Source organism: Onychomys torridus, chromosome 3 (assembly GCF_903995425.1).
Source record: "Onychomys torridus chromosome 3, mOncTor1.1, whole genome shotgun sequence".
In the NCBI taxonomy this organism is placed as follows: domain Eukaryota; kingdom Metazoa; phylum Chordata; class Mammalia; order Rodentia; family Cricetidae; genus Onychomys; species Onychomys torridus.
In genome coordinates, this window is record NC_050445.1 from 75,993,921 (window position 1) to 76,016,403 (window position 22,483).

Below are 22,483 nucleotides of genomic sequence, written 5' to 3' on the forward strand. Positions count from 1 at the left end.
ATATTTTCTAAGTACAAAGAAGCAAAATTAAAAAGTATAGGTAATACTCTGGAATGTACATGCCAATGAGCAAACATTATTAGTATGATATAGTAAATTTGAGAAAAAGTCTTATCATTTCATGGTAATAAGGTGCAACATTTCTTTTCTGGTGAGAATTGAATATGATCCACATGGAGATTTCTTCTCAATTTTTTTAAACTCTTGTTGGTTTATAACAGGTGATCTTAACAAATAATCTTCTATATCTCAGGAAATAAATCAGAAGTGTCAAAAGCTAAGTGCCTATATCCCACCTTGAGTATGAATAGTAGCGCAAGCAATTCCTGAGAATCCTGGTGGTGAATAAAGTGCAGGCTCTGTATTCTCAGAATTTCAGAGATCCATTAGCTACTAGATAATATGGGTATGTAGACACAAATACCAATACCTGCCTGACACACACAAATGTCAAAATAATTAGTGTAGAATTCATACCTATTACTAAGCATTACTTTGATATATAGTTTTCATCAATCAGAATGTACTATTTACCTTCAAATATTACATTTTATTACTTCATGGCTAAGTATACCTATTCAAAGAATGTAGGCAAATTATAAAATGGACAATGCCTAAAATGATTAAAAATTGTGTGTAAAATAGAAACTCCTCTCAGTATAAAGTTCTATGTTTTAAGAAAATTATTTTTTTAAATTACATGTCCATACATTTGTGTATAACTTATATTTGTGAATGCCTTATTTATATATAAATCATAATCTTAGGATAGAGCTTAAAAATTAAGTCATTTTAAGGTAGAGATGGTGTGTACTTATTTCTTCAAAATAAAGTCATAGCTTAGTATTTAATTACACCTCAAAGTTTTCCTCTCAGTATGTATGGTTTTTTACTTCTTTTTAAAAATCATTATTAAGAGATATTTTCTATTCATTTTACATACCAATCACAGATTTCCCTCTCCACTCTTCTTCTTCCCCCCAGCATTCCTCCGCAACCCACCCACCATTCCTACCTCTTCCAAGGCAAGGTCTCCCATGAGCAATCAGTCAGCAGAGCCTAGTACATTCAGTTGAGGCAGGTCCAAGCCCCTCTTCCCCGCACCAAAGCTGCACAAAGTGTCCCACCATAGGCACTGGACTACATAAAGCCTGCTCATGCACCAGGGAAGGTCCTGATCCAGCTGCCCAGAGGCTCTCTAAACAGTTCAAGCTAAACAACTGACTCTCCTCTCCCAGAGGGACTAGTACAGTACCATGGGGGCTCCTCAGTTCATGCATTTCCATTAGTTTGGCTGGCCGCTCTGTACATTTTCCCATCATGATTTCCATGTCCCTTGATCATAGAATTCTTTCTCTCTCTCATAAATTGGAATCCTTGAGATCAGCCTGGCATCTGACTGAGGATTTCTGCTTCCATCATTCACTGGATGAAGGCTCTATGATAACAGTTAGGGTATTCAGCCATCTGATCACTGGAGTTGACCAGTTCAGGCACCCTCTTGACTATTGCCAGTAGTCTAAGGTAGGATCATGCTTGTGGATTCCTGGGAACTTCCCTAGTAGTCTGTTTCTCCTTATTTCCATGATGTCTTCATTTATTCTTTCCTTGCTTTCCCACTCTATCCCTATTCCAGCTCAAACCTCCCATTCCTCTATTTTCTCATTGCCCATCCCTTTCCCTCCATTACACACCCCCCTTCACCCTGAGTTTGTTCATATAGATCTCATCTATATATCCTTCCCAAGATGATCCATGTGTCCCTCTTCGGGTATTCTTTGTTAGCTAGCTTCTCCAGACTTGTGGGTCTGTTTATCCTTTGCTTTATACCTAATACCCACTTATGAGTGAGTACATACCATGTTTGTCCTGCTGAGTCTGGGTTACCTCACTCAGGATGAAATTTTCTAGTTCCATCTATTTGCCTGCAAATTTCATGATGTCATTGTTTTTCTCTGCTGAGCAGTACTCCATTGTGTATATGTACCACATTTTATTTATCCATTCTTCAGTTGAAAGGCATCCAAGTTGTTTCCAGGTTCTGGCTATTATGAATAATGCTGCTATGAACATAGTTGAGCATGTGTCCTTGTGGTATGATTGAACATTCCTTAGGTATATGCCCAAGATTGGTATAGCTGGGCCTTGAGGAAGATTGATTCCCAATTTTCTGAGGAACCACCATACTGATTTCCAAAGTGACTGTACAAGTTTGCATTCCCAACAATGATGGAGTAGTGTTCCCCTTGCTCCACATCCTCTCCAACATATGTTGTCTTCAGTGGTTTTGATATTAGCCATTCTGACAGGTGTAAGATGGTATCTCAGAGTCATTTTGATTTGCATTTCCCTGATGACTAAGGATGTTGACCAATTCCTTAAATGTCTTTTGGCCATTTGTAATTCTTCCATTGATAAATTCTCTGTTTAGCTCTGTAGCCCATATTTTAAGATTGGATTGTTGGTATTTTGATGTTTAGTTTCTTGAGTTCTTTATATATTTTGGAGATCAGGCTTCTGCCAGAAGTGGAGTTGGTGAAGATCTTTTCCCATTCTGTGGACTGTCGTGTTGTCTTATTGACCATGTCCTTTGCTCTACAAAAGCTTCTCAGTTTCAACAGGTCCCATTTATTAATTGTTGTTCAGTGTTTGCGCTACTGGTGTCATTTTAGGAAGTGGTCTCCTGTGCCAATCTTTTTAAGACTACTTTCTACTTTCTGGATTTATGTTGAGGTATTTGATCCACTTGGACTTGAGTTCTGTGCAGGGTGATAGATATAGATCTATTTGCAATCTTCTACATGTTGACATCCAGTTATGCCAGCAACATTTGTTGAAGATGCTTTCTTTTACTTATTGTACAGTTTTGGCCTCTTTTTTTTTTTTAAAGCTATGTGTTTATATGCATGCAGATTAATGTCAAAGTCTTCAGTTCTATTCCATCAGTCAACATGTTGCTTTTTATGCAGGGACCAAGCTGTTTTTATTACTTCAAAAAAAAAAAGATCTATAGTATAGCTTGAAGTCAGGGATCGTGATGCCTCCAGAGGTTGCTTTATTGTACAGGATTCTTTTAGCTATCCTGGGATTATTTTCCATATGAAGTTGAGTATTGTTTCTAAGTCTGTGAAGAATTGTGTTGGGATTTTGATGGGGATTGCATTGAATTTTAGATTGCTTTTGGTAAGACTGCCATTTTTACTATGTTAATCCTACCTATCCATGAGCATAGATTTTTCCATTTTGTGATATCTTCTTCAGTTTCTTTCTTCAGAGATTTAAAGTTCTTGTCATACAGGTCCTTCACTTGATCAGTTAGAGTTATCCCAAGGTATTTTATATTATTTTTGGCTAATGTAAAGGGTGATGTTTCTCTGATTTCTTTCTTAGCCCATTTATCTTTTGTAAATAGGAGGCTTACTAATTTTTTGAGTTAATCTTGTATCCTGCTACATTACTTAGGAGTTTAGCAGCTGTAGGAGTTCCCTGGTAGATTTTTTGTGGTCATTTATGTATACTACCATATCTTCTGTAACTAGTGAAATTTTGACTTCTTCCTTTCCAATTTGTATCACCTTGATGCCCTTTTGTTGTCTTATTGCTCTAGCTAAGATTTGAGTACTATATTGAATAAATATGGGTAGAGTGGACACCCTTGTCTTGTTCCTGATTTTAGTGGAATCACTTTGAGTTTCTCTCCATTTAATTTGATGTAAATTGCCTTTATTATGTTTAGGTATGTTCCCTGTATTCCTGATCTCTCTAGGACCTTCATTTTGAAGTGGTATTGGATTTCATCACAGGCTCTTTCAGCATCTAATGAAATGATCATGTGGCTTTTTCTTTCAGTTAGCTTATATGGTGTATTATATTTATAGACTTTTGTATGTTGAACCATTCTTGAATCCCTGTGATGAAACCTACTTGGTCATGTTGAACAATTTTTTGATGTGTTCTTGGATTCAGTTTTCTAATGTTTTTTGAGTATTTTTGCATCAATGTTCATGAGGGAGATTGGTCTATAATTCTCTTTCTTTGTTGCATCTTTGTGTGGTTTGGGTGCCAGGGTAACTGTAGCCTTATAAAAAGAGTTTGGTAATGTTCCCTTCTCTTTCTATTGTGTGGAACAATTTGAGGAGTTTGGGATTAGCTCTTCTTTGAAAATCTCAGAGAATTCCATGCTGAAACCATTTGGTCCTGGGCTTTTTTGGTTGGGAGATTTTAATGACTGTTTCTATTTCTTTACAGGTTATTGGTCTATTTAAAAATTTTATCTTGTCTTGACTTAACTTTGATGTGTGTTACCTACCTAGAAAGCTGTCCATTTCTTTCAGATATTCCAATTTTGTGGAGTACAGGTTTTTAAAGTATGACCTGATGATTCTCTGGATTTCCTCATTGTCTGTTGTTATGTCCCCCTTTTCATTTCTGATTCTGTTAATTTGGATGATATCTCTCTCTCTCTGCCTTTTGGTTAATTTGGATAAAGGCTTGTCTATCTTGTTGATTTTCTCAAAGAACCAACTCTTTGTTTCATTGATTTTTTTGTATTGTTCTCTTTGTTCCTATTTCATTGATTTCAGCCCTCCATTTGATTATTTCCTGCAGTCTATTCTTTCTGTATGAGTTTGCTTCTTTTTCTTCTAGAGCTTTCAGTTGTACTGTTAAGTCACTAGTGTGAGATTTCTCCATCTTCTTTATGTGGGCATTTAATGCTATGAATTTTTCTCTTAGCACTGCTTTCATAGAGTCCCATAAATTTGGGTATGTTTTACTTCCATTTTCATTCAATTCTAGGAAATTTTTAATTTTTTTCTTGATCCATGGTGATTCATTTGGACATTATTCAATTTACATGAGATTGTAAGCTTTTCATAATTTTTGTTGTTGTGGAAATCTAACTTTAAGTCATGCTGGTCCAATAGAATACAAGAAGTTATTCCAATTTTTTAAATCTGTTGAGATTTACTTGTGACCAAGATGTGGTCATATTTAGAGAAAGTTCCCTGGGGTACTGAGAATATATATTCTTTTCTGTTAGAGTGGAATATTTTGTAGATATCTATTAAGTACATTTGAGTCATAACTTCTGTTAGGTCCCTTATTTCTCTGTTAAGTTTCAGTCTGGTAGATCTGTCCATTGGTGACAGTAGGGTGTTGAAATCTCCCATTACTAGTGTGTGGGGTTTGATATGCAATTTAAGCTTTAGTGATGTTTCTTTTACATATGTGAGTGCCCTTGTATATATGACATAAACGTTCATAATTGAGATTTCATCCTGGTGGATTTTCCCTGTGATAAATATGTAATGTCCTTCCCAAGCTCATTTGATTGATTTTAGTTTGAAGTCTATTTTATTAGATATTAGAATAGCTACACCTGCTTGTTCTTAATTCTATTTGATTGGATAGCCTTTTCTCAGTCTTTTACTCTGAGGTAGCATCTGTCTTTGAAGTTGAGGTGTGTTTCTTGTATGCAGCAGCAGGATTAATCCTGTTTTCATATCCATTCTGTCAGCCTGTGTCTTTTTATAGGTGAACTGAAACCATTGATATTAATGGCTATTCATGGCCAGTGATTGTTAATTCCTATTATTCTTTGGTGATAGTGTTGTTTGTTTCTCTTGTTGGTATTTGTTAGTGTGGGACTATCTATTGCCTGTGATTTTGTGGGTGTATGTAACTTCTTCAAATTAGAATCTTCCTTCTAGTGCTTTTCTATAATTGGATTTGTGGATAGGTATTGTTTTAAATTGGTTTTATCATGGAATATTTTGTTTACTCCATCTATGGTGATTAAGAGTTTTGCTGGATATAATAATCTGCTTTGGCATCCATGGTCTCTTAGTGTTTGCATAACATCTGTCCAGGACCTACTAGCTTTCATAGTCTCCATTGAGAAGTCAGGTGTTATTCTGATGTGTCTGCCTTTATATGTTACTTGGTCTTTTTCATATGCATCTCTTAATATTTTTTTATTGTATAATTTTGGTGGTTTGATTATTATGTGGCAAGAAGACTTTTTTTGGACTCAGTCTATTTGGTGTTCTGTAATCTTCTTGTACCTTCATTTGCATTTCCTTTTTTAGGTTGGGAAAGTTTTCTTCTATGATTTTGTTGAATATATGTTCTATGTCTTTGAGTTGGTATTCTTCTCCTTCTTTTATCCCTATTATTCTTAGGTTTTGTCTTTTCAAGGTGTCCCAAATTTCCTGGATGTTTTGTGTTATGACATTTTTGGCTTTAGTATTTTCTTTGACTGATGAATCTATTTCCTCAATTGTATCTTCAATGCCAGAGATTTTCTCTTCCATTTCTTGCATTCTGTTGGTTAATGCTTGCATCTGTAATTCTGTTCATTTACTCAGATGTTCCATTTCCAGCATTCCCTCAGTTTGTGTCTTATTTATTGCCTCTATTTCAGTTTTCAAATCTTTTACTGTTTTCTTTACTTGTTTAATTGCTTTTTCTTGGATTTCTTTAAGGGATTTATTGATTTCTTGCAATTTTTTATCTTTTCTTCAATTTCTTTAAGGGAATATTTCATTTCCTCCTTAAAGGCCTCTATGATTTTCTTAAAGTCATTTTTAAGGTCAATTTCTTCTGCTTCTTCTGATTTGGGGTGTTCAGGTCTTGCTGATGTAGAACTACTCAGTTCTGATTGTGCCATATTGGTCTTTATGTTTTTGACTATATTTTTGTACTGGTGTCTACCCATCCTCTCCTCCTTTCCATGCAAGTGGTGTCTATGTCTGAGGGAGACTCTCTTGATCAGATTGATACTCATGGTCCAATGGGAGCTCTTGGTCCAATCAATGCTGATGGACTATGCATCTTGGGGAGTAGCTCTTAGTCCAATGGGCACCAGTGGGCTCTGTCTCAGGAACAGCTATTCCTGATCAGTGCAGAATGGGACCTGTTTTTTTGGCAAGGTTTTGGGGGAAGAAGCCGCTGCCCTATCCCTGGAGCTCCAATGGCTTGGAGAAAAGCACAGAATGTGCCCTTGGGGCCTAGGTTCTACAAACCTGGTCTGCCCAGTCTGGAGATGGCATCTTACCTGTTTCCAGTTGGTGCAGGGTAGGCTTATAACTCTGGTTTTCACTGGTGTCACCGGGGCCTGTTTTCTTGGTGAAGGGCATTTCTAGAAAATTTTGTTTGTCCATTTCCAGGAAACATCACATCACAAGAGTCAATGTTTCAAAGTCCTACAGGGCAGTACATTTTGAACTTCTTATTTAAAGAAGAGAATGTCTGACAAAACAGATATCTAGAGTTTAAGAAGGCCAGTGATCTAATGGCAAAGCTATGGAATAATATGTAGTAAGAGATGCTAAAGGAATGAATCAATAAAGACAACATATAAAACTTAGGACCTGGAGTTTTATTACTAGTATATAAAAAGAATTTACTGAAAATTCTGTTTACATGAATTTCTATGAATTAATTTGCATTATTTTTCTTAGCCTTAAACTCCTCATTAGGAAGGTGGTCACTATAAAACAATTGAACTGTCACTGAAATGAAGTTATAAGGTTATTGAATACATTTTGATAACAATTCATCATATGATGTGTTGAAATGTTGACCTGGTTATTATTAATATATTATTATATTAATAATCCTTATAAAATAAGATTAAATCAAATTAACAAACTTTTAGAATACTTAAGGCACACAGGAATGATTAGTTCCATTAACCAATATTGTACATGAGGAGCTACAAGAGATGCCATCACATGTTTTCAGGCTTTATCCATCCACCACCAGTTACTATCAAATTTCAATTTGCTCTGACTTCACTGCTCCCAATGTATATATCAAATCTTTTCTACACTATTTTGAATTTATCTCATTCTGCTGTCATTTTTGCAGTATTTAATCAAAATTTCTTTAAGCTTTTTACTGTTTCTAGATCAATTTGAGTTTTAAATTGGAGATCAGACTTTATATGAACAATGAAGATAAAATTATTAAGGTTGAAGCCTTCAAAGAATATTAACTATATATTATTTATCAGAATGTTGGAAATTCCCAGCATTATTGAAAACTTAGTGTATTTCTTTCTGTTTAGTTTTTAAGAACTGAAGAAAGATAATTTTTGTTGTTGTTAAACATTGGACCTAGGGTCTTGTACATGCTAAGCAAATTCTTTCTTACATAGTCTCACATGCAGATGAAGGCATTAAAATTAACGGGACACAATGCTTTTATTGTCTATATGCAATAACATGATATCATCAAGAATCATAATGTGACCCAGCATCTTGGTTTTCTATGTGTTCTTACTGTAATAAAACTTGTACACCAATGTTTATTAACCTCCAACAACTTGTGTGATTCTGAGCAATTTTATTCCTAGTGCTTAAATTCACATGTTAATGATATAAATGTTTTTTTTCTTTTTTCTTTATTATATTTGTGTTTTACACATCAGCCATGGGTTCCCCTGTCCTCCCACCTCCCGCCCCTGTCCCCATCTTTCCCCCAGCCCCTCTGCTCTATTCCCATCTCCTACAGGGCCAAGACTCCCCTGGGGATTCAGTTAAACCTGGTGGATTCAGTAGAGGCAGGTCCAGTCCTCTCCTTCCAGGCTAAGCAAACTGTCCCTGTGTAAGCCCAAGGTTCCAAACAGCCAACTCATATACTAAGGACAGGTCCGGGTCCCACTGCCTGGGTGCCTCCCTAACAGTTCAAGCTATTCAGTTGTCTCACCTGTCCAGAGGGCCTGATCCAGTTGGGGGCTCCACAGCCTTTGGTTGATAATTCATGTGTTTCCATTCATTTGGCTATTTGTCCCTGTGCTATTCCAATCTTGGTCTCAACAATTCACATTCTTATAGTCCCTCCTCTTTTTCAACAATTGGGCTCCTGGAGCTCAACCTGGGGCCAACCAGAGGATCTCTGCATCCACTTCCATCAGTTATTGGATGAGAGTTCCAGCAGATCAGGTCGGATCAGGCTTTCTCTCGACCATTGCCAGCAGTCTACAGAGGATGTATCATTGTGGATTTCTGGGGACCTCTTGAGCACTCTGTCTATTCTTCCTCTCATGTGGTCTTCATTTATCATGGTCTGTTATTCCTTGTTCTCCCTTTCTGTTCTTGATCCAGCTGGGATCTCCTGCTCCCCTAAGCTTTCTTTCCCTCAAACCTTGCCCTTCATTACTCCCACTGTCATCCAGGTTGTTCATGTAGATCTCATCCATTTCTCTGTCATTGGGTGATCCCTGTGTCTTTCCTAGGGTCCAGTTTTCTAGGTAGCCTCCCTGAAGTTGTGTAGCAGTCTAGTCATCTTTGTTTTACATCTAGTATCCTCCTATGAGTGAGTACATACCATGTTTGTCCTTCTGAATCTGGGTTACCTCACTCAGGATGATTTTTTTCTAGATCTATCCATTTCTCTGCAAACCTCATGATGTCCATGTTTTTCTCTGCTGAGTAGTACTCCATTGTGTATATGTACCATATTTTCTTTATCCATTCTTCAGGTAAAGGGCATCTAGGTTGTTTCCACATTCTGGCTATTACAAACAATGCTGATATGAACATAGCTGAGCAAATACCCTTGTGGTATGATTGAGCATTCCTTGAGCATATGCCCAAGAGTGGTATAACTGGGTCTTTGGGAGAGATGGATTCCCAATTTTCTAAGGAAGCACCATATTGATTTCCAAAGTGGCTGTACAAGCTTGCATTCCCACCAGCAGTGGAGGAGAGTTCCCCTTGTTCCACATCCTCTCCAGCAAAAGCTGTCTTCTGTGTTTTTGATCTTAGACATTCTGAGAGGTGTAAGGTGGTATCTCAGAGTTGTTTTGATTTGCATTTCCCGGATAATTAGGGATGTTGAGCAATTCCTTAAATGTCTTTCAGCCATTTGAATTTCCTCTGTTGAGAATTCTCTGTTTAGTTCTATAGCCCATTTCTTAATTAGACTGTTGGGCATTTTGGTTTCTAATTTCTTGAGTTCTTTATATATTCTGGATATCAGCCCTCTGTCAGATGTAGGGTTGGTAAAGACCTTTTCCCATTCTGTAGGCTGTTGCTTTGTCTTGTTGACCATGTCCTTTGCTCTACAAAAGCTTCTCAGTTTCAACAGGTCCCATTGATTAATTGTTTCTCTCAGTGTCTGTGCTACTGGTGTTATTTTCAGGAAGTGATCTCTGGTGCCAATGCGTTCAAGACTACTTCCTACTTTCTCTTCTATCAGGTTCAGAGTAACTGGATTTATGTTGAGGTCTTTGATCCACTTGGACTTAAGTTTTGTGTACAGTGACAGATATGGATCTATTTGCAGCCTTCTACATGTTGACATCTAGTTATGCCAGCACCATTTGTTGAAGATGCTTTCTTTTTTCCATTGTAAATTTTTGGCTTCTTTGTCAAAAATTATATGTTCATAGGTGTGCGGGTTAATGTCAGGGTCTTCAGTTAGATTCCATTGGTCCACATGTTGGTTTTTATGCCAGTACCAAGCTGTTTTTATTACAGTAGCTCTATAGTAGAGCTTGAGTTCAGGGATCATGATGCCTCCAGAGGTTGTTTCATTGTACAGGACTCTTTTGGCTATCCAGGGTTTTTTGTTTTTCCATATGAAGTTGAATATTATTCTTTCCATGTCTGTGAAGAATCATGTTCATAATTTGATAGAAATTCATAGCACTAAATGTCTACAAAGAATTTGGAGAAATATCACACTAGTGATTTAACAGCACACCTGAAAGCTCCTGAACAGGAAGAAACAAAGTCTCCCAGGAGTAACAGATGGCAGGAAATTATCAAATTAAGAGCTGAAATCAATAAAATAGAAATAAAGAGAATAATACAAAGGATTAATGAAACAAAGAGTTGGTTCTTTGAGAAGATCAACAAGATAGACAAACACTTATCCAAACTAACCAAAAGACAAAGAGAGAGCATCCAAATTAACAAAATCAGAAATGAATAGGGGGACATAACAACAGACAATGAGGAAATCCAGAGAATCATCAGGTCATACTTCAAAACCCTCTACTCCACAAAAGTGGAAAATCTAAAAGAAATGGATAATTTTCTGGATAGGTACCACATACCTAAGTTAAATCAAGTCCAGATAAACCATTTAAATAGTCCAATAATCCATAAAGAAATAGAATCAGTCATCAAAAGTCTCCCAACCAAAAAAAAGCCCAGGACCAGGTAGTTTCAGTGCAGAATTCTACCAGATGTTCAAAGAAGACTTAATACCAATACTCTTTAAATGTTTTAAAATTGCAGTCTTTAGGTAGAAGGACAAATACTTGGAAAGGTAGTGTTACACAGCAAATTCCTTTTCTCTCTGGATTAGAAAAAGCAGTCACATTGATTTTATTTCACAGCATCATTTTAAAAGCTAAAACTGTAGCAGTCTAGTTATCTTTGTTTTACATCTAGTATCCTACTATGAGTGAGTTTGTCCTTCTGAGTCTGGGTTACCTCACTCAGGATGATTTTTTCTAGATCCATCCATTTGCCTGCAAACCTCATGATGTCAATGTTTTTCTCTGCTGAGTAGTACTCCATTGTGTATATGTACCATATTTTATTTATCCATTCTTCAGTTGAAGGGCATCTACATTGTTTCCAGGTTCTGGCTATTACAAACAATGCTGATATGAACATAGCTGAGCAAATGCCCTTGTGGTATGATTGAGCATTCCCTGTGTATATGCCCAAGATTGGTATAGCTGGGTCTTTGGGAGAGATGGATTCCCAATTTTCTAAGGAAGCGCCATATTGATTTCCAAAGTGGCTGTACAAGCTGGCTTTCCCACCAGCAGTGGAGGAGAGATCCCCTTGCTCCACATCCTCTCCAGCAAAAGCTGTCTTCTGTGTTTTTGATCTTAGCCACTCTGACAGGTGTAAGGTGGTATCTCAGAGTCGTTTTGATTTGCATTTCCCTGATTATTAGGGGTGTTGAGCAATTCCTTAAATGTCTTTCAGCCATTTGAACTTCCTCTGTTGAGAATTCTCTGTTTAGTTCTATAGCCCATTTCTTAATTGGACTGTTGGGCATTTTGATGTCTGCTACTCAATTCCAGGGAGGCTACCTAGAAAACGGGACCCTTAGGAAAGACACAGGGATCACCCAATGACAGAGAAATGGATGAGATCTATATGAACAACCTAGACGACAGTGGGAGTAATGAAAGGCAAGATTTGAGGGAAAGAAAGCTTAGGGGAGCAGGAGATCCCAGCTGGATCAAGAACAGAAAGGGAGAACAAGGAATAACAGACCATGATAAATGAAGACCACATGAGAACAGGAATAGGCAGAGTGCTGGAGAGGTCCCCAGAAATCCACAATGTTATATCCTCTGTAGACTGCTGGCAGTGGTTGAGGGAGGGCCTGATCTGACCTAGTCTGGTGAACAGATGACTAAACACACTAGCAGTCATCTTGGAACTCTCATCCAATAACTGATGGAAGTGGATGCAGAGATCCTCGGCCAGGCCCCAGGTGGAGCTCCAAGTGTCCAAATGTCGAGAAGGAGGAGGGACTGCAAGAGCGTGAATTGTTTAATCCAAGATTGCAAATAGCACAGGGACAAATAGCCAGTCGAATGGAAGCACATGAATTATGAACCAAAGGCTGTGGAGCCCCCAGCTGGATCAGGTCCTCTGGATAAGTGAGACAATTGAATAACTTGATCTGTTTGGGAGGCTCCCAGGCTGTGGGACCAGGACCTGTCCTTAGTGCATGAGCTGACTGTTTGGAACCTTGGGCTTACACAGGGACACTTTGCTCAGCCTGGAAGGAGGGGACTGGACCTGCCTGTACTGAATCCACCAGGTTTAAATGAGTCCCCAGGGGTGTCTTGGTTCTGTAGGAGATGGGAATGGAGGGGAGGGGCTCGGGGGAAGGTGGGGGTGGGTGCAGGAAGGAGGAGGACAGGGGAACCCATGGCTGATGTATAAAATTAAAACACATAATAATAAAAAAATAAAAATAAAAAAGCTAAAACTGGTCAGTACCATTCATATTGCATCCTCAGTGACAGGTTAAAATGCTATTCATGAGTGCATATCCATAAACCAGTGTTCTATGGTTTCTTCAGAAATATAGAAGATACTTCCCTCTATTAATAGATTAGATAAATGGACTAATATCATGATTCATGTCCAGAGAATTTAAAAAGTTTACTAAAGGATTTCTGAGAAGTGTAGCATAAAGACAAGTTAGTGGAGAATATGAGTGCAAAACCAGATAATTATTTTTCCTTACTGGGACTTGGAGGTGAGGCTGGACTAAGGTTCCATATAGGACTGTGGTTGCAAGATATGAACTTGCCATCAGAACTAAGAGTTTGGGATCAATACTGGTTTCTGAACATTAAGAAAATGCCAGAAATGAGTTGGAGTGGAAAAAGAAGCAGAAATATGGTCACAAAACACATCACCAATCAAACAAGAAGAGTGCTATTAAAAAGCATAACCACATTTCACATGTGCATGTGATATTCCCATCCTTAGGAAAGAGCTACAGGGTATCAACAAGTTAAAGAGAGATGAAGAATTAGTTTCTCCAGGGGTGAGCTCCTTCATAGGATATCTGATCCTAAGCAGCAAGCCTTAAACATGTGAAATATGAGTTATGCTAAATGAGTTCCATAGATTGTATATACATATGTGTATATATGTTTAGGTACACATATGTAACAACATTAATAAAAAGAGCATGAATTTGGGGTGAGACACAGGGGAAATGTTTGAAAAGGGAGAAGGAGAGTGTTGTAGTAACAGTTCTCATATACAAAGTTCTCAAAAATTATAAAAAGATAAAATGGTATATTATAAAACAAAAACTAATTTTTAAAAGATGTGATCATAGTTTGTATCTATGTTATTATGAGAAACAAGAATGTGACTGATACATATTGAGGGACCTTCCCCAAGATATCTGATAAGTATCTACACACTCTGAGTGAGCACAAGCAAGAAGCACCTCATAGCATAGAACAACCTCCAATGATATGACTGATGCATGTAGGACCCTGTAGAGGATTCTGGAACCAGAAGAGGAGAAGTTAGATAAGAAAGAAGGGGTCACACACAGCATGAACTTAAATTAACCAAATGTTGGCTCATTAAGCATGCCAAATGATCTGTATTAATTGTGTTGTTTAATATTCTGTTATTGCAAATAACAAAATACTTGAAATAGTAAACTAAAAAGAGAAGAAAGATGTATTTTGGTTCACTTGTTGAGATCACTGTTACTTGGGACAAAACAAGATATCATATAGGGAAAGCAACTGGTTACTTTGTGATGTACAGGAAACAAAGACAAAGACTGGAATCCAAGTGTTCCTTTATGAACATCCCCTGATGACCTAACATTTCAGTAGGCCCCACCTCCTAAAGGTCTCCATGTCATGTTGCCAAGTTTACTACCACCCCTTTAATTCAAGCCTTTGGAGAACATTCTAGATCCAAATTATAGAACAAATATAAGACGCTAATTAAAAGGGCATTTGTGAGTAGGCTGTGTGGAAACTGTCTATAGTATCTTTACATTAACTCTAAATCTAAAGCAATTCTAAAATTAAAAAGTTTATTGACAGCATTTGTGAGTAAATAACACATGTACTTAAGCATTTTGATAAGGTATATTATTAAAAAGTCTTAAACTTATAGACAGCATACTTATTTTCTTCTAGGAAAAGTAATTTAGAGTTTATAAATTTTTGTATTTTGAATATTTTATTATATCAATTATGACTCCCTAGTTTAAAAATACAACTCTTCCCACAAAAATATAATTAAACTATAAATTAAATAAATTAGTTTTTAGTCGTGAACACATGTGTGGTATCTAGCAAAGACTGTGAATTTTGATAACAATGTAAGGCAACAGGGAATCTTAGTGGAAGTATGATTGCAATAAATAATCCAAACTCAATTATTTGTTTATTAAAAATATATTTCTTAAAACCTAGTAGAATGTGCAAAAGAGTTTCTAATATGTTTATTTCTCCAAAATATTACAAAATGCAGATTCTCTTTTTCAAATGTATATGAAATAGGCTTGTAATTTGAAAAACAAGATATTCTATTTTCTTAAAAATTAAGTATTATAAATTATTAATTTTTTCAATGTTAATTTTAAAATAAATATGCATATGCTATATATTTAGATACAAATCCCAACTTTATATTTTCTTAATCTCAAAGTTACAAAATGTACACTATAAAATTTCTTAGATATTCCAATTGCTTTATTATCCAGATTGGAAAAAAAAAAAGAATCAGGGGAAAGCTATATTTACATAAGCTGAATGGAAGTAACAACTCCCTATTTCTCAATGGACAGGCCCATGTTCTCTCTTTTCTGTCTCATGGATCCATTTGTCAAACTCACACTACAAGCCCAGGGGAGAGTCTGTGTGTGGGATATAAAGTAGAAGAATATGAATGTCAATTTAGTACAATGCTTTCCGCACAGGCTCAAGCCTAAAGCCCTGGTTCAGATTTCTACAACCCCCCAAAAACCCAGCTCTGACAGCCAGTTCCTCCCTGTGACCCCTCTCTGGCAAGGCAGAAATAGGAAACCTGAATCTTCCTGGCCAGCTACTGCAGCCAAATGAGCATGAGCCAGGTCAATAATAGGCCCTCTTTCAAAATGTAAATACAGTGACGAGTGATTGAAGGAGGTACCTGACACCAGCTGCTGTCCTCTATATACAAACTCATGTATGTACTCATGCATACATGTCCTCCACATGCAAACTCATGAATGTACTCAAACATACATGAACATGTGCACACATGTAAACACAATTGTGACTATCCCATACTGTTTTTGTTAAATAAAATATGTTTAATTTATACAGTTCTCTGAAATATCTGTATTCTAAATTTGTATAGTTGATTTTGTAGTATTCATAATAATGATAATAATAACTGCATCTATTTCTGTTTAGAAATATTTTAATTTGTTTATTCATTTATTTATCTGTGTGTGTTTGTGTGTGTGTGTTGTGTAGGTGTGCACGTGCCACAACTTTTCACAACTTGTGAATGGAGGTCAGAAGGCAGTTCCTTCTCTCTCCCCACTGCGTGGGTTCTGGAGCTCAAACTCCAGCCTGAGGGCGCAGTTTTCCCTCTGTGCCATCTTGGCAGCGGCCACGTATTTTTTCATGATTGATTCCCACTCAGAACTGATCTTAAATAGTTACTGTGTTTGAATGTGAAATATTCCTTGTCTGGTCATGTGCTTGAGCACTTGATCCCCAACTAGTAGCCGTGTTTTGGAGGATTTTGGAAACTGTGGGACAGAACGTCAGTAGAAGGAGCTAGTCTGTGTGGGTCTAGCCTGAGGACAAGGGAGCTTCCCACTTCCTGAGCGCCATCAACCAGCAGCTTCTCACTGTGCTTTCTCAAGCTGTCAGCCACAGCAAAACAGTCCTTCTCTAAACTGCTTCCTGTTCTAAGCTGTGCTCACAGAAACAAGGAAAAGCAACTGATACCGTGGAAAAGATGATTTTAATAATTTTATTTTACAATAGACGTGGCATTCTTGATGATGACAACACACTTTTACTGGAACATATATTTAATGTTCTTTGAAATTTGGGAGTGGGGGATATGGAGAAGCATGGTTTGCTCATTTCTTTTATCTTGTCTTTGGGTTATTTTCTACTCTAAGTTCTTGGGTTTTTTTTTTGTTTTTTGTTTTTTTTTTGTATGTTTCTTTTTGGTAGTGGAGTGTTTCCATTCAGAAATTATTTTTAAAACATTAAAGGAAAAAAAAGCTAGAGTCAATGACAATTGTCGGAATTTTGGATGAAAGCTATGTCAAATATAAGTTAATCTGATTCAATTCCTTCATATAAAAATGGAGAACACAGAGAGATTAAGTGATGCCCAAAATGACAATATTACAAGTCTGAAGGATACTTTCAAAGCCTGGTACAGGGCTTTCTTAAACATTTGTGTTATTTCTAGGTTGTTGGTGAAGATTATTAAATTATTTTCTATCACTTAGCCATTTAATGCACACTATAAACATGCAGTCATACAAAGACACACACACACACACACACACACACACACACACACACACAAATTCCACAAACAGCAGCTGTGGTGTGTTATCCCAAGCTGTTGTTTGAAAATAATTACACAAATGCCAACTTTATATTTATAGCCCTGTACTTTAAATCCTACAATAGAAGTACAAAATGCATTCTTGAAATGGCTTTCAAATTTGTAAATGTGCCGTTTTTGTATGCAACTTGGAATACTATTCTAATATTAAACTCAAATAAGTGTAGTTGACTGGTTTCCTTTATAGACTATTTGCTCAGATAATTTTGCATTGAGAGCATTTTTAAAAATGATTCTTCATCATTTCAAGAATGCCTATCCCATATTTGTCTATATTGCCCTCATTTGTATTTTATGACATTTACTTCAATTTTTTTCCAAAAAAAAAATCTAAAAGAGCACTTTATGATTAATTAAAAATAATTGAACTTCAATTTCCCAATGTTGTCCAATCTTATTTGAAGGAAAGGAGGTTTAAGATATTTTTGTCTGTGTGTTTGCCTTTCTCTGTGTCTGTTTCTATTTATGTATCTGTGTTTGTGTGTGTATGTGTGTATATGTGTGTAAATCTGTGTGTTTGTATGCATGCGTGTGTAAGTGTGCACGTATGTCTCTGGTGCATGTGTGTGTCTGCGTGTATATGTGTGTTTGTGTGTGTATGTGTATGTGTGTGTATGTGTGTGTTTGTACAGAGTTTGGGGTTTAGACTTTAATAATGGAAGAAAGTGAACAATAGAAATAACGAATTCATTTAAAAATTATCAAGCAGGCAAAATGTTGAAAAATTTATACTGCAACCCTGAATTTTTTTTTCTGTTACTGCTTAAATTTTGTGCTGACCAGTAAAAAGCACTCAAGGAGGGAGTTTTCCACTCAGCTACAGAGCACCAAGAAAACAAAATTAATCTTGGTAATAGAGCATCTGACTCACCAATTCCTGTGTTCTACTCTGATCTCACGTTACTCAGGCCCCATTGCTCCTTCTTATTCTGAAGAATAGTTTCATAATAGTAAAAAGAAATCATGAGGAGTCAATTAATGGAGAGTAGACTTTTGGCATCATCTATCTAATAGTGCCTTTGGAATGCAGTTTTAGAAAAACCCTACTTAAGTACAGAGGTTGGCTCTGTATTTCAGATGAGATGTAGTACATTATGACACATTTCATTTTTGCTTTTTATGAGCTCCAGTATCCCTTCCTTCCTTGCAGCCAAATGTATCCTGAAGGCTCTGAATACAGGCTATAGGTTGGCATAAGGTTTTATTTTCTCAACTTGCACTGTAGATACCATGGCACACTACCACTTAAAAGGAAGATGTGGTTTTGTCTACTGGATGGTTCTGAGACTTGTAAATTCATGGTTTATAATAAAATAAAACATCATAATGATTCACACTAATAGATACACATTTCCAAGTGTTGTGATTTCTATATCTTGGGACAGGCAAACTGCAATAAAAATCAAATTAGTCACAGTAAACAGTATTCAATTTAAAGTTGCCTCTTAGCTTACAGATGTCAAAATTTCTATATTCAAAATTGTTCTAGAGTTTCTATTCTTACCGTACTATATATCCTCTTGCAAAGATCTTACCCCCTTTAAACTAGACCAGACTGGTAATCTAATCTTGAATTTTCAAAAACATCTCAATATGTTTTTGGTAAGAAGTTTAACTTTGCAGAAAGATGTATTTTTTATTTTCTACAGGAATTGAGACATTAGTTATAATTGATAGTAAAACAACATACTGTGAGTCTTATACAGTGAAGGCAAATAATTAAAATAAATAAATCAATGATAGCTGTTCCGATAAATTATTTTTCTGTTATATTGACATTTTTGTTAAGTTGCTTATTATTTATAGTAGACATAGAATGATATTTAGATATTGTAAGCAATGTGAGGGCAGGGTTTTTTTTTTGTTTGTTTGTTTGTTTATTTTATGTCCTCCATAGCCACTTACTTAGATAGCCACTTGATGAAATGTTACTGAGACTGAATTACTTTTATTAAAGTGTTACATAATTTGTTAGTTTTTGTAGGAGTCACTGTCTGAAGGGAAGTGTTTGATTTGTTTTCTCCAAAAAAATACAAGGGTTGAGAAATCCATGTTCAGTGTGACAGCTGATAGTAAGAATTAAAGCGCAGAGACAGAATTTATCCATGAGAAACGTGCATTAAGAAAAGAGCAATGTAGAACACAATTAGTGATGAGCATGGGCTGGAGCCCTCTGACCTCAGTGCTCTGGAGACAAGATGGCAAGTATGAGCATAGCTTAGGCTACAAGGCATGACTGTTGCCCCTGAACAGCAAGCAAAGTTAAACAAATGAGACAAAGGTCCTGAAAAGCAGAAGCTTTATTTTCAAGGGAGATTTTCTTTTATTTTTGTATTTCTAAATAGATCACTTGGAATTGAGATTTTTTTTAAATTAGAGGTATATGAACTTTTCCATAGGTAATTAAACCTGGACAAGACTACTTGAATCTTATTAACAGGACAGATAAGAATACTTAACAATGTAGCCATATCAAATCCACTGTAACAGTCTAAATAAATTTACTGGGACATTTGGATTCAGTCTGGTAATCACGCAAAGCCAGTGCTCACAGCCCTGTGGTCAGGTAGCTGAGAGAATAGTGCATGATTTGTGAATAAACTGTTGCTGGTGAAATCATGCTTTTGATAAACTTTCATGTGGAATTTTTATGAAAACAGAAATGCACCAAGCCTGCAGGGTAAAAGGGTCAGTCAATGAAACCCACCCTGACTCTGAAACTAGAGCCAGTGAAAGAAACACTTTGGCCCTGAAACAGAATAAAAGAAACATACCCTGACTCTGAAATCAGGGCCAATGAAAGAAGCACATCCTGTTCCTGAAACCAGAGCCAAAAGGCTACAAAAGGCCAGTGAAAGAAACACACTTTGGCCCTGAAACCAGAGCCAAATCTGCCATGGCACCACTGGACGTGAAATCAACCAATCCCTGAGCACAAAATCTAGCCAACCTGTTCCTGTCCAGGCTTAAGGGAATCAAAATCTGACCAATTCCCTCCCTGAAAATCTCCATGGAAAAACTCTGCCCTCAAGAAACTCTATCTAGGCGGCCCCTGCCTGTTCACTGGCAGCTGCCCTCCTCCACTGTGACAGAGGCAGCCACTCTCCTGGACTCCTCCTTCCCAAATGAATTTCTTTCTTGAAGGGATTTTGGGTGAAGATCTTTCTGCAGATCTCTGAAGGGTTTGAAGATGACCTGTCTTTCTAAAATATATCTGTTCGATCTTGAAAACACACCTAATATGACTACAAGTTCTATTGTAATGTCTAACTACAAACTTTCATTAATATATATCCTAATAGTTGGTAATAATAACATTCAAGGATTAGCAAATTGCATTACATTGTTAAATGAATGGTATAAGTACAATATCTCGAGCAAGATTAGAAATACATGTATGGCATATTCTAACAATCACTCTCTCTCTCTCTCTCTCTCTCTCTCTATATATATATATATATATATATATATATATATATATATATATATATATACATACATATATATATAATTGAATACAATATAAAACAATCCAATCCAAATAAAGTATTTAAAACTAGTTGTCTTTTTCTTTTTTCTCTTTTTTTTTAACAAGCACCTTAACTCTAATCTCCTTTGCCGAGCCCTTTTCCTAACCCTTAACAACAACTTGTAACCAACCCTCCTAAACAATGAAAACTATCCCAGACCCAAACCCATTAAAAGACCAAAAAACCACCTGCCCCACACCACCCCTTTGGGAATGTGGGCGTCGTATTCTTAAAATTGCTTCCTGCTGGGTATGGGCGAAGGTATCTTTATTCTGAAAGAAAAATTTTGGGTTAATTGACAAATTCTAGGAAAGGTAACTATATTCTTTGTTATCCATAATGCCAAAGTTCAGGGTTTATCTCAAGTCCTTATTCAAGTAGTCTTTGAAACTGGATCATCTCAGCTAGCCATCTCAGAATTGCTCTAAGCACTTTGTAGTCCAAAGCTGATCTGTAGATGATGTTTGTCAGCTTAGTGATATTATTTTCCATGTGGAATTGTCGTTGTGGGGCCCCATCTTCTTCCTGGAGATTTCAGTTGATGTTAGGCCTGGCCGTGATTTCCTGCAGAAAACTGAAAAGAGACTCGAACACAAAGACATGTATAGGCAGCTAATCGAAGCCTTTTCTCTAGAATTAATTAGTACTCTATATGACCATTATTATCTTAACAAAGTTTAATATATATATATATATATCTTGTAAATTTTGATATAAAATTCATACTTTAAGAAAAGTTTAAAGAATCAGAATAGAATCAAAGAATTGAGATTAGTAATAGAATAGTCCCTTAATTAATTTAGTTTTTGTTCTGTCCCATCTTTTTTCTGGTATGATACAGGGAGTTTGCATTTTCCTTTTAACAACATACTTGATTTAAAGGAGAGGAAAGACAGAGCAGCAGTGAAGGGTAAGGTTTTCAGCTCTCAGCTATTGCTCTAACCTCTTGGCTTTTAACTCTGCAATTGGCTCTTGTGTTTCTTATTTAACAAGACAGTTCCATCTACAAGATCTTTCATGAGCGGGGAGAAGAATCTCTGCTGAGAAACTCCCTTAAGGGTAGCAGAAGCAGAAGTAGCAACTTGATGCCAGAGCTGAAACAGATTGCTACATTTCTGCAGGGGTTTCCCCTTAGAGTGAAGCAGAAGTAACATCGTGGGCCAGGGAACTGAGAAAAAATGAATAAAGGTGGAGCAGAGCTCAGGTGTAATGGCGAGCTCTCAGAGAGGAGCAGGATTGCCACATCCTGCAGGGAGACCGTCTCCCACTGGACCCCAGCTTCAGGTATAGCCTGACTTCCTGACAAGTCAGGATACCTTTCTCCTCACAGCTGCAGGTATAGCTGACTGCCTGACATTTATTCAACAAAAATGAGAGCACCTAAATTCATAAATAAAACACTAATACAACTTAAATCTGATTTTGAGCCTCACACACTGATAGTGGGAGACTACAATGCTGTGGGATATCTTTCTGTATGCTGTGAATATGTGGTGCTCTGAATGGTTGAAAACTAAAGCTGTTTTTCCAATGGCAAGGCAGAATAAGCTTAGGTGGTACATTCAAACTGAAGAGAAAGGAAGAAAAGGGTGAGGGAAAATGCTACAAACTGCCATAGGGAGAAGCAAGATGTGAAAGTACCAGTAAGCCACAAAACCACATGGCAAGACACAGAATAATAGAAATGGGTTGAATTAAGTTATAAGAGCTAATTAATAATGTGCCAGAGTCATAGGCCATGCAGTTTATAATTAATATTAAGCCTCTGAATGATTACTTTATAAGCAGCTGCAGTACCACAGGGCTAGGTGAGACCAGAAGAACTTCCAT